This window comes from Idiotropiscis lumnitzeri, chromosome 15 (assembly GCF_059441095.1).
Source record: "Idiotropiscis lumnitzeri isolate Australia: NSW breed Sydney's pygmy pipehorse chromosome 15, RoL_Ilum_1.0, whole genome shotgun sequence".
NCBI lineage: Eukaryota > Metazoa > Chordata > Actinopteri > Syngnathiformes > Syngnathidae > Idiotropiscis > Idiotropiscis lumnitzeri.
Genome location: NC_142405.1, coordinates 1,501,110 through 1,510,316, shown reverse-complemented (window position 1 = coordinate 1,510,316; position 9,207 = coordinate 1,501,110).

Genomic DNA, 9,207 nt, shown 5'->3' with positions numbered 1-9,207 from the left:
AGCTTAAAAGACAACTGTACAGTAGTTCTTTGTTGTCACGTCACGCTGTGTGGCTGAACAATAGCGACACCTATCGAGGACGTCGAGGCTGGCAGCATCATCTCATGGTGCTCTAGCGAGACAACTCCTGCAGGTGGCGCTTTAGACCACAAGCAGGGAGGGAAAAAAAACAACCGTTTGTCATATTTGACCTCTACAGGACATACAGTGCAATTAAGTATTCTTTATTAGATTTTTTATTACCAGACAATCACTTGGCACATGTAGACAAACAACCATTCTCACCGATGGACAATTCAGAGTCTAAACGTATGTATTTTCATGCAAATAATGAATGACACAGACTAATGGGTGAGCTGTCAGGGCATTGTAATGGTCCCTCATCCCCAGATGAACTCATTCCATACCCCCCCCCCCCCCCCCCCACACACACACACACCTACCAACAGCTGCCTATTAAGAATGAATGCAGGCACGCTGCAGCCCTCCTTCCTCCCTCCTCAGCCCATATTCAGCACCCTGGAGAGCGTCTGCAGGTACCCGAGCTGTCCCCTGTGAGGCGGATGCATGAATGGCGTAGTAGAAGACGACAGCGGAGAGAAAAGCTTCCAAAAACGGGCATTTTCTTAAGCCTTTTTCTCCTTGTCTTGCTTTTCTTGACAGACTCAACCAACGCGCTGCGAGCACATCAGAGGCAGGAAGCTGTCAGGACAGGGCGGTGACGTCTAACGCATGACACGCTGCTAATGTCATCGAATTACAGTACAGTGGTAGGGACGGAACCGGCCCGCGAATAGTGAAAATACACCCATTATAATTGGATTGAATTAAAAAAATATCTTATCTATCCACACACAAAAAAACATTATCAAACTATTTTGAGTTTTTGGTTTCTCACTGAAAAATGAAAACGTTTTATCTTGAAACAATGATAATCTGTTCATATAATATATATAAAAATATATAACTTTTTTAAACTAAATACATTTCTGTAGGACTTTTACAATACATATTTACTGCAGTTGTAGCAAAGTGCTTCACATTAAACCAAAAAGAAAAAAATACAGCATACAGGAGGTAATTTAAACTTGTGGTAAGCTGCTAGTAGAGGACATTGGATTCATAAATGTAAATGGGTACTTTTTTTAAGGAGGAGGACAACATGAGATAGATTTTCTCTCTTTTTTATTTTTTTTTTTTTACACAAGATTGGTATGGGCTGGCCACAGGAAAACACAAGCGTGACAATTTCGCCGTCTCTGTGCATATCCAGTAAAAGGGTCAAAGTTAAGTCGTGCGGCGCGTCGACTGTTACTCTCAGCTATTCTGCGATGTAATTGCTTTCCTCAGCCTTAACGTTGTTGCTCGAGCATCCGAATGCGACTTGCAGTGTTTGTGTGACATTGCAGCGTCCTTGCCTGCCTGAGTAGAGTTGCACGCCCCACCTCCTCCTCTGAGCCAGCCTCCGCCGTTTTTCCCTTTTCCTCCTGCACCTTCCTTGCCTCGCCGTCTTTCAATTCCTCAACCGGCACCATTGTTCCAGTGCCCAGCCCCCACGACGGCAAACCCCCGCCCACACACACACACACACACACACACACACACCCACCCCTCCTCCTCCCACCACAGCCGCCGCCACTGCTGTGCAAGCGAAGAACAAAAGAGAGAGTGTCAGACACCACCCACTAGATCTCTTTCACTCAACGGCCCCCACCTCACTTCCAGATGGGGTTCACGTCTTTTTCTTTTCCTTTTTTTTTAAACAAGGTTTCTCTCAACCCCAAGAGTCCTCCAAAATGGACCCCTCCGCCCCGAGAGCCCACAACTCAGCTGCCCGTCATCCACCTGCTCTGCCGCCACGCGTCCATGGCCAGCGTACGCCCCCCCCCCAACCCTGGCCCCCACCATCCCACTCCACTAGGGACTACTATTAAAATCATTAAACACTTTTTTTGTACTGAGTGACTGCTTTCAGGATTTTAAGAGGGCTCCCAAATTAGATAATAGATAAAAATGAGTTAAAAAGCTTTATTTAAAATTTTTAAAAAAAAGTTATCAAGAAGTCTAGTCCAAAATTTTCTTTACAGTAATATTTTCAATGCAGATCCACTCGTCTAAAGACGGTATTCTAATTAATTTGTGGAACAGGAATTAAACAGGAAACGTTAGCTGTTTTTATCCATTTTGCCACTTGCTGACAACTGAAAATGACGTCACAGCTTGAGAAGGTCACATGATCAAACCCAGAAATCAAGTTAGCTGTGATTGGTCGTCACCTGAGCCCTTAGGGCGCTTAAGTAAAAGAAGTTTTTAATTTGTAAAATATTAAAACTTCTTTCAGTAAAATCTGACTGCATCTTGAAATGGAATATTTTTTATTCTTGTTTTATCCAGGACAAAATCTGACTTTGTCGTTAAAAGGGGCTGTTCTCGTATTATGACTTAAAAAAAATATATAATTCTATTGTCATAAGTATGACCTTGCAAATAAGTGACTCAATTCTTTTTCACAAGATTAAAAAAAACTACAAATAATTCTCAACTAGTGTCTTTTATTATAATGAGTTTTAATGGGAAAATAATAAAAAAATCTGACAGATTTTGGTCATATTTTTAAAAACAAAAATGCAGTTTGTTTATAAGAATAGTCTTGGACCCTCCTCCCCAAAAAAGTACTCAGTAAATGTGCCTTGATTCTCATCATGAATTTCTACTTTACTTTTTTTCGAGTAAAATACAGATATTTTTCTCATACTATCGAAAAATCAGAGTTTGATTGTTGATTTAAAAAAAAAAAAAATGTATTCGAGTACATTAAAATTGACCAGCGACACATGTTGTGCTCCTGACAATCAGTTTGACGCCGATTGATCTAATCAATAATGCTAATATTAATCTGCCTCCCTCGCTTGCGGCAGCGCAGCACTCCAAGGGCCAAAAGGCAGATGCAAATTTTTTTTTTTTTTTTGTCAGCATCTTCAGGAGTTGTTTGCGGCATCAGCCTCAAACCTCGTCTCAACCTTTGCCCTCCGGGCACGGCCATTGAGGTGATCCGGCAAGAGAATACATCTGCTCATTCACAGCTGTTCGCGCTCCAAATATCTATCCGACAGCGAAGCGGTCGGAGTGGAGCCGGAGGGCTCAAAGGACGCGTGTCATGACGCTAATTTTCTTGGTCACTAATATTCAACACACAAGCTAGCAACAACAACAACAAAAAAGTCTCTATTCTCCTAATAATGCAATAAACATCTTGGTCAGTAATCCACGGCTGAATCACTCACAGGGGGTTGGCCAACATGAGGAGTTTGTTCTAAAAATAGCTGACCAGTAACATTGTGATTTCCTAGGAATCGTGTAGACGTTAACATGTGTGAATGTAAAAACTTGCAGAGATTTATAGAAATAGAGTTGGCGTGTGGCTATTCATGTGTTTGCTACCAAGGTAAATTGTTAATACCTAAGAAATGATTAACCTGCGTGCCTTCACATAGACGAATAAAAACACATGAAGCTTTTCTCCCGCCCGCAAATGTAAGCAGCCACACTTTGGACTGCGCCTACATGACACGCAAAAGCATCACTCACTTAGCAACATTTACGGAAACGTCCCCCTCAGTGCGCACTGAGTTAGCATGAGCATGCTAAAAGTTGAAATCCAAGCAGATGTACGCAAAGAATGTATTTACAGCTTGGTTACAGTATTCATTCTGGACATTTTGCAGGCCACCTTGGCTGCAGGAAATGACTAAGGCCCCCCCCCCTTCTTCTCAATCACTTTAGCTGCCCTCCCCCACCCCACTAGCACCACCACACCAGCATCTTCTGGTCCCTAAGGGCGCGAGCACCCAAATCAATTGAAAGAAAGAAGAGTGCACGGCGGTCCTCCCCCTACATCTGTCAGGGAGGGAACGCAGGAGGGGCCACGCTCGTGGGGGAACAATATCACTCCATCTGTCACGGAGCGTTTCATCTCAGACGGAATGAAATATAGCTGGCAAGTACATCCACCTCTATATCATCTGCACGTATTAGCTTACTGCAACTCCCAGAAGCAGGACAGTATAGCGAGCGGCGTCTTGGATCATATTACCGAACACCCACCAGCGAGAACTCGCCAACCGCCTTTGAGATCACACTTTAAGATAAACAGCGTGGATATGATTTCTCCCCCACAAGATGTAATAATGCCACACCAGAAAAAAATTGGATATTAAGACATACATGTGTGCATATATATGAGGGGTGTAAAATGTATGGTATATATATAAATATATATAAAATGTCATTTCATTTAATTCAAGGGCCAAACCCCCCCTTTCGAAAAATGGATGAGATCATGTAACGTCATTTGCATGTAAAAGCATAATTTCACTGTGGAGAAAAAAAAAATGCAAAAATGCAATTGGCTAATCAGCAGAATGTTTCAAATGCGGTGCCCTTGATTTTGCAGCGCTTTACGATGTACGGTCTCATGTTGACATCATCAAATGACGTCGCCGAGCCCCGACACGGTGTCTGGCGTTTGATTGCTAAACAAACAAGCCAAGCTAAGAAGAGCACAAAATGGCCTGTTTACGGGGAGCAGGAAAGATGCGTCCGTATTCCCGAGGGCCATCATGTGAGCAGCAGGTAGAGCTGCAATCTCAGTCATTCATATTTAATTCCACAAGAGTTTCCGGGCTAGACTAATGCGCTATTGATTTCAATTCTCCTATTACTGAAAAGAGGAGGAGGGGCAGAGTGGTTGTGGGCACATGGGGGCACAAGGGGGGCGTGGCGGGGGAAGGCTATGCTGGACTGCAGTGAGTGAGAGAGAAGGAAGATTGAGAGCAATAACTCAACTGAAAGAAAATCACAATATGACTTAATGTAGAGTCGTAATATTATCAATCCAACAAAGGTGCAAACATCAAATGATTAAAAAGAATTATATAATCATGAGAGCTCATTCGTGTGCTTTAATCAACGGCTAATTAAACACAAATGGTGAAGCAACACATGTAGATAGATAATACTCACAGGCATGTATTCTTTGTGTTCCATGAAAAGGATGACGCCAACGAGCATCGCTGACTTAAAATGTGGCTAATGTTTAAACCTGGTCCTGGTGAGCTAAACTATGAAGCTAACGACGCTAGTTGCTGACCTGCATTTGTGGCTTTCACAGAAATGACAAATGAAGATGGACGTCACGTCATGGTCGTGTCTCTTATCTATGAGTCGTAAACCTTTCATGTTGCCGTTGTCTTTTCTCCCCGATTTGATCAAAAACATAATCCTGGAGTCCAAATGTAATTATCTGTGGCACTGCCTGCGGGCTGCGCGCTTAATGAGGCGGCTTCAGCACTTGTCTCGTTGCATGCTGGTGCAGTTGCCAGGTTTGTGGCACGTGAGACAAAAAAAAAAAAAATGTTCTTTGCAAAAATAAAAATTCCGATTTTCAAATGGGACTCACCGTGCAGGTCGCAAAGTCCTAAAATTGGCGACTCAAGTCGGACTCAAGCCAGGTCATGTGACTCACGAGTAAAGAGAAAAATAATCAATTCTTAAACGAATAAAGTCATATCATGAAATTCAAATCCTAAAACAAATGGAAAGAATACATGAGGAGGTGCGCAGCGACTAAACGGCTCGTCTCGTCTCGTCGACTAAACGCGCAACCAAATTGACAGTACATGACAACCTTTCGGGTATTTCTGCATTATTGACGCGATCAGAAAGTATTTGCCGAGCTAAAAACAGGCACGGCTAAACGGGAGCTGCCTTTTTGCGTCTTGTCACTTCAGGAATGGCGGAAGGAGAAGGCAAAAACAAAGAGAATGTCTAAGAGCTGTGTGTATTTAAGGGCTCTCCCGAGATACCCAATCAGACAGCGGCCACTGAAAGATTCATAAACGCCAGCTTTATATTTGAAAACGCTTTGGAGTAAAACAGGGTGTCTGCGGAAGCGGGGGTCAGTCCTAGTTCACGCCAGCTCAGAGCCATTCACGTGCACGCTGGAGCCGCATCATCCCACAATTATCTACGTCATCGGGACTTTCCTTTCATCCACTAGCGGCATGATTGAAGCAATCTTGCATCCTGCTCTGCGCGTAAACCGACTGTACACGCGCAGAATTAGAAGAATTAGGAGGCGCAGGGTGGGGGGGTTGCAAACAATAAATCCATAAATAAAAAGATGACAGGAGCGTCTACTTCAGAGACTTCCTCCCACCAGCTTGTCGACTCTAATAATAGCCCAGAGACAACGGCAGAAAAAAGGAAGATTTGGGAGGGGAAAAGTGCAAGGTGAGCCCACGAGGGAGCCCGCACGTTAAAGAACATTTGGCAAATGCACGCAGAAAGATGCCGTCGTCAATGTGGCGTCCCGCATTTATGCTTGGGCCTTTAATGGGCCGCCGCACTGCTGATTCTGCTGCCCACACACGCACAAACAATGCAAATGTACAGACACAAATTCGGAATACAGGAAGGCATCATGGCCAAACGTGTCGTTTCTCAACGTGTGCTACACAAAAAGCAGCACAGTTCAGTTGTATTTAACTTTGCAGTTGGATACATTTGCATTTATGCTTTAAGAAATGTTTTGAAGCTAATTTAAGTACGTTGGATTTAATTTGATGGTTTAAGTGCAGTTGATGCAATCAGAATCTTGAAAATATGCAACATACGAATCTACAAAAATTGTTTCAATATTTTCTGGCAATTTTATGATTTTCTTTTCTTTTTCTTTAGTTAAGAATAAAAATACAACAAAATGTCTTTTTCTTTAGTTAAGAATAAAAATACAACAAAATCCAAGTCTAAAAACACCCAAATCTAAAAATAAATAAATAAATAAATTACTTTTTTTGAAATAATTTTTGTTGGATTTTAATTTTCTAATGTAAGGACTATTAAAAAAAATCTGTGATTTATTCTAATAATTTTACTCTTGAAAATAGTAATTCAAAAATCCAAATCTAAATCTAAAAAAAACATGTTAGATGTTATTGAGATTTTGTTACGATAATCTAAAAAAACCAACAAATTAGAAGGACAAGCAATTCATGAAAATAAGATTTTTTTTAATCGCAAAATATCCCTCTCTCTCAATGACTACAGCATTATTTTGGATCATGACTTTAATTTTGAAAAAAACAAAACTATCTAAAAAAAAATACATGACTTCATTCTTGTAATATAATGAAATGATAAAAAAAGTTTTCATTGACCGAACAAAACTACAATGTCGATAATATTCCGACTTTACTCTCGAAAATATCCAATTTCATCCCCGCTATGTTCCGTGTCGATAACAGAATGAATATTTATCCCGATGACGAACGTGCATGGGAATATTTACTCCCGGTTAAACTGCATTTATCCCTGAGCATTTCTCGCTAATCCAACAGAAACGCAAAAGCTCCTAATCGCGTGTGGCAAAAGGAGGCGTCAAACAATAAGACAATAAGCGGCCAGAATAACAATAACGCTTTTACGCGCCCCCCCTCCAAAAAAAACCTGCTTGAACCTGCAATTCAAGAGCATCCAATGGGTGCTTGAAATGCTCTCTTTAGTCATGTGAAGGATTCAGCTGGCGTGCTGCTAACCGGCCCTCTAATGAGGGGCCACAATTAGGCCCATTTATTGGCATGAAGCGTGAACTGTAAGTGGGCTCGCAGTCACTGCACCGACTTGGCCGCCTTTTGTGCGATAAGGGCCGCTTTTATACCGCCAACAAAGACGGGGGAAAAAAAACACAAGCACCTAATGACAGACGCCTGTCTTCTCTCCTCTGACGCGCACGCGCACGTGCACACGCACACACATGCGCACTCGCTCTCTTGCTGACAAAGTGACTCAAAGGCTCCAACGCATGCAGGCTGAGTTGAGTCACTGCTCAACAGGACTGTGGGGGCGGGGTTAAGACAGACTGACAGCGGGGCTCCATCTCCATCCTCTTATTAACGAGTGCTTTCCTCATGCAATATTCATCGCCGCTAATATCGCCCCAGCTCCGAAGCCGAGCTCGCTACTTATGTAAGGCAATTATGTAAACCACCGGGCCAGGGCCCGTGTTGGGAAGCAACCGGGAAGGACGGCGACGGGAAGCCGGGAACGAGCGACCGGGCGGGCGTGGGATGGAATAACGGACACGCGGAGTGGGAGGAAACCGGCGTCTTTGCGTTTCCTGCGCCATACGTCGACAAACGCGCGTCTGCACACCAAGATCCATACCGGGCGAGGGGCCAGGGATGTAAACAAGCTTGCTGCTTTTGCGCCGTCGTCGCTCACAGCCAGACATCTGAGGACTCGTCAAGGTCACGTCGGGAGAGCTGAGGAGCGAGCAACAACACAAGGCAAACTGGGAGAATGGCGCTGAATCATGTCTGTGGAAAAGTCTCAACCAAAAATATTTACAAAAAGTTGCTCTCGTCGCCCTTTATGAAGTTTCATGGAAATCAGCATTTAAAATGTGCCAGGCAATCCGCACCAAAATCATTAAAAACTCCCGAAGACTATTTAGTGGCTGAGAAATAAAGCAAGACAAAAAAAAGTCCAATTCCTCGCAGTTGACAAAAAAATACATAAAATAAAATGAAGATTTTTTTATCAACGTTAAAAAATTGGGGCAAATATACATTTCGACGGACGTATTATGGGGAAGTGTGTTTGTTCTCTGCTCGGAAATGGAAAAATAAATAAAATAAAATTTTAAAAAAGGGACAGCGGAGGCATTCTTGTATGGTGAGGAGAGGGCAGTCCAAAAAGAACTTCAGGTTAGAAATTTGCTAATCATCAAACATGAGTTGAAGGGCGACACACATATTCCTTTTTCCTTTTTTCTTCTACCATTTTGACTGTATTTGTGCGCCATGTCCAGTCTCTTGGCACTCGCTTCCTACTGGTCAACGCCCAACAACCAATCGAAGGATGACGTGGGACATGTCACACTAAGCGTCAGGACGCACAAAATTTCAAACACGCCAGATTTTGCGGTGGTGGTCGAGAAGCAGCCAAAATACCAAACGACCAATCGTTGAGTCTGTCACACTAACGGGCAGCGATGCGTCAAGACGACGCCAAATCTACGTCACTCAGCCCAAAATCCAGCTACATTTGTGCTCATCTGACGTCGGGATGAAGTTCACTTTTTCAAGTGAACTACGGAAAAAAATCTTTTGGCACGTTGTTTAAACCTGAAGTGTTTGAACCCATTTA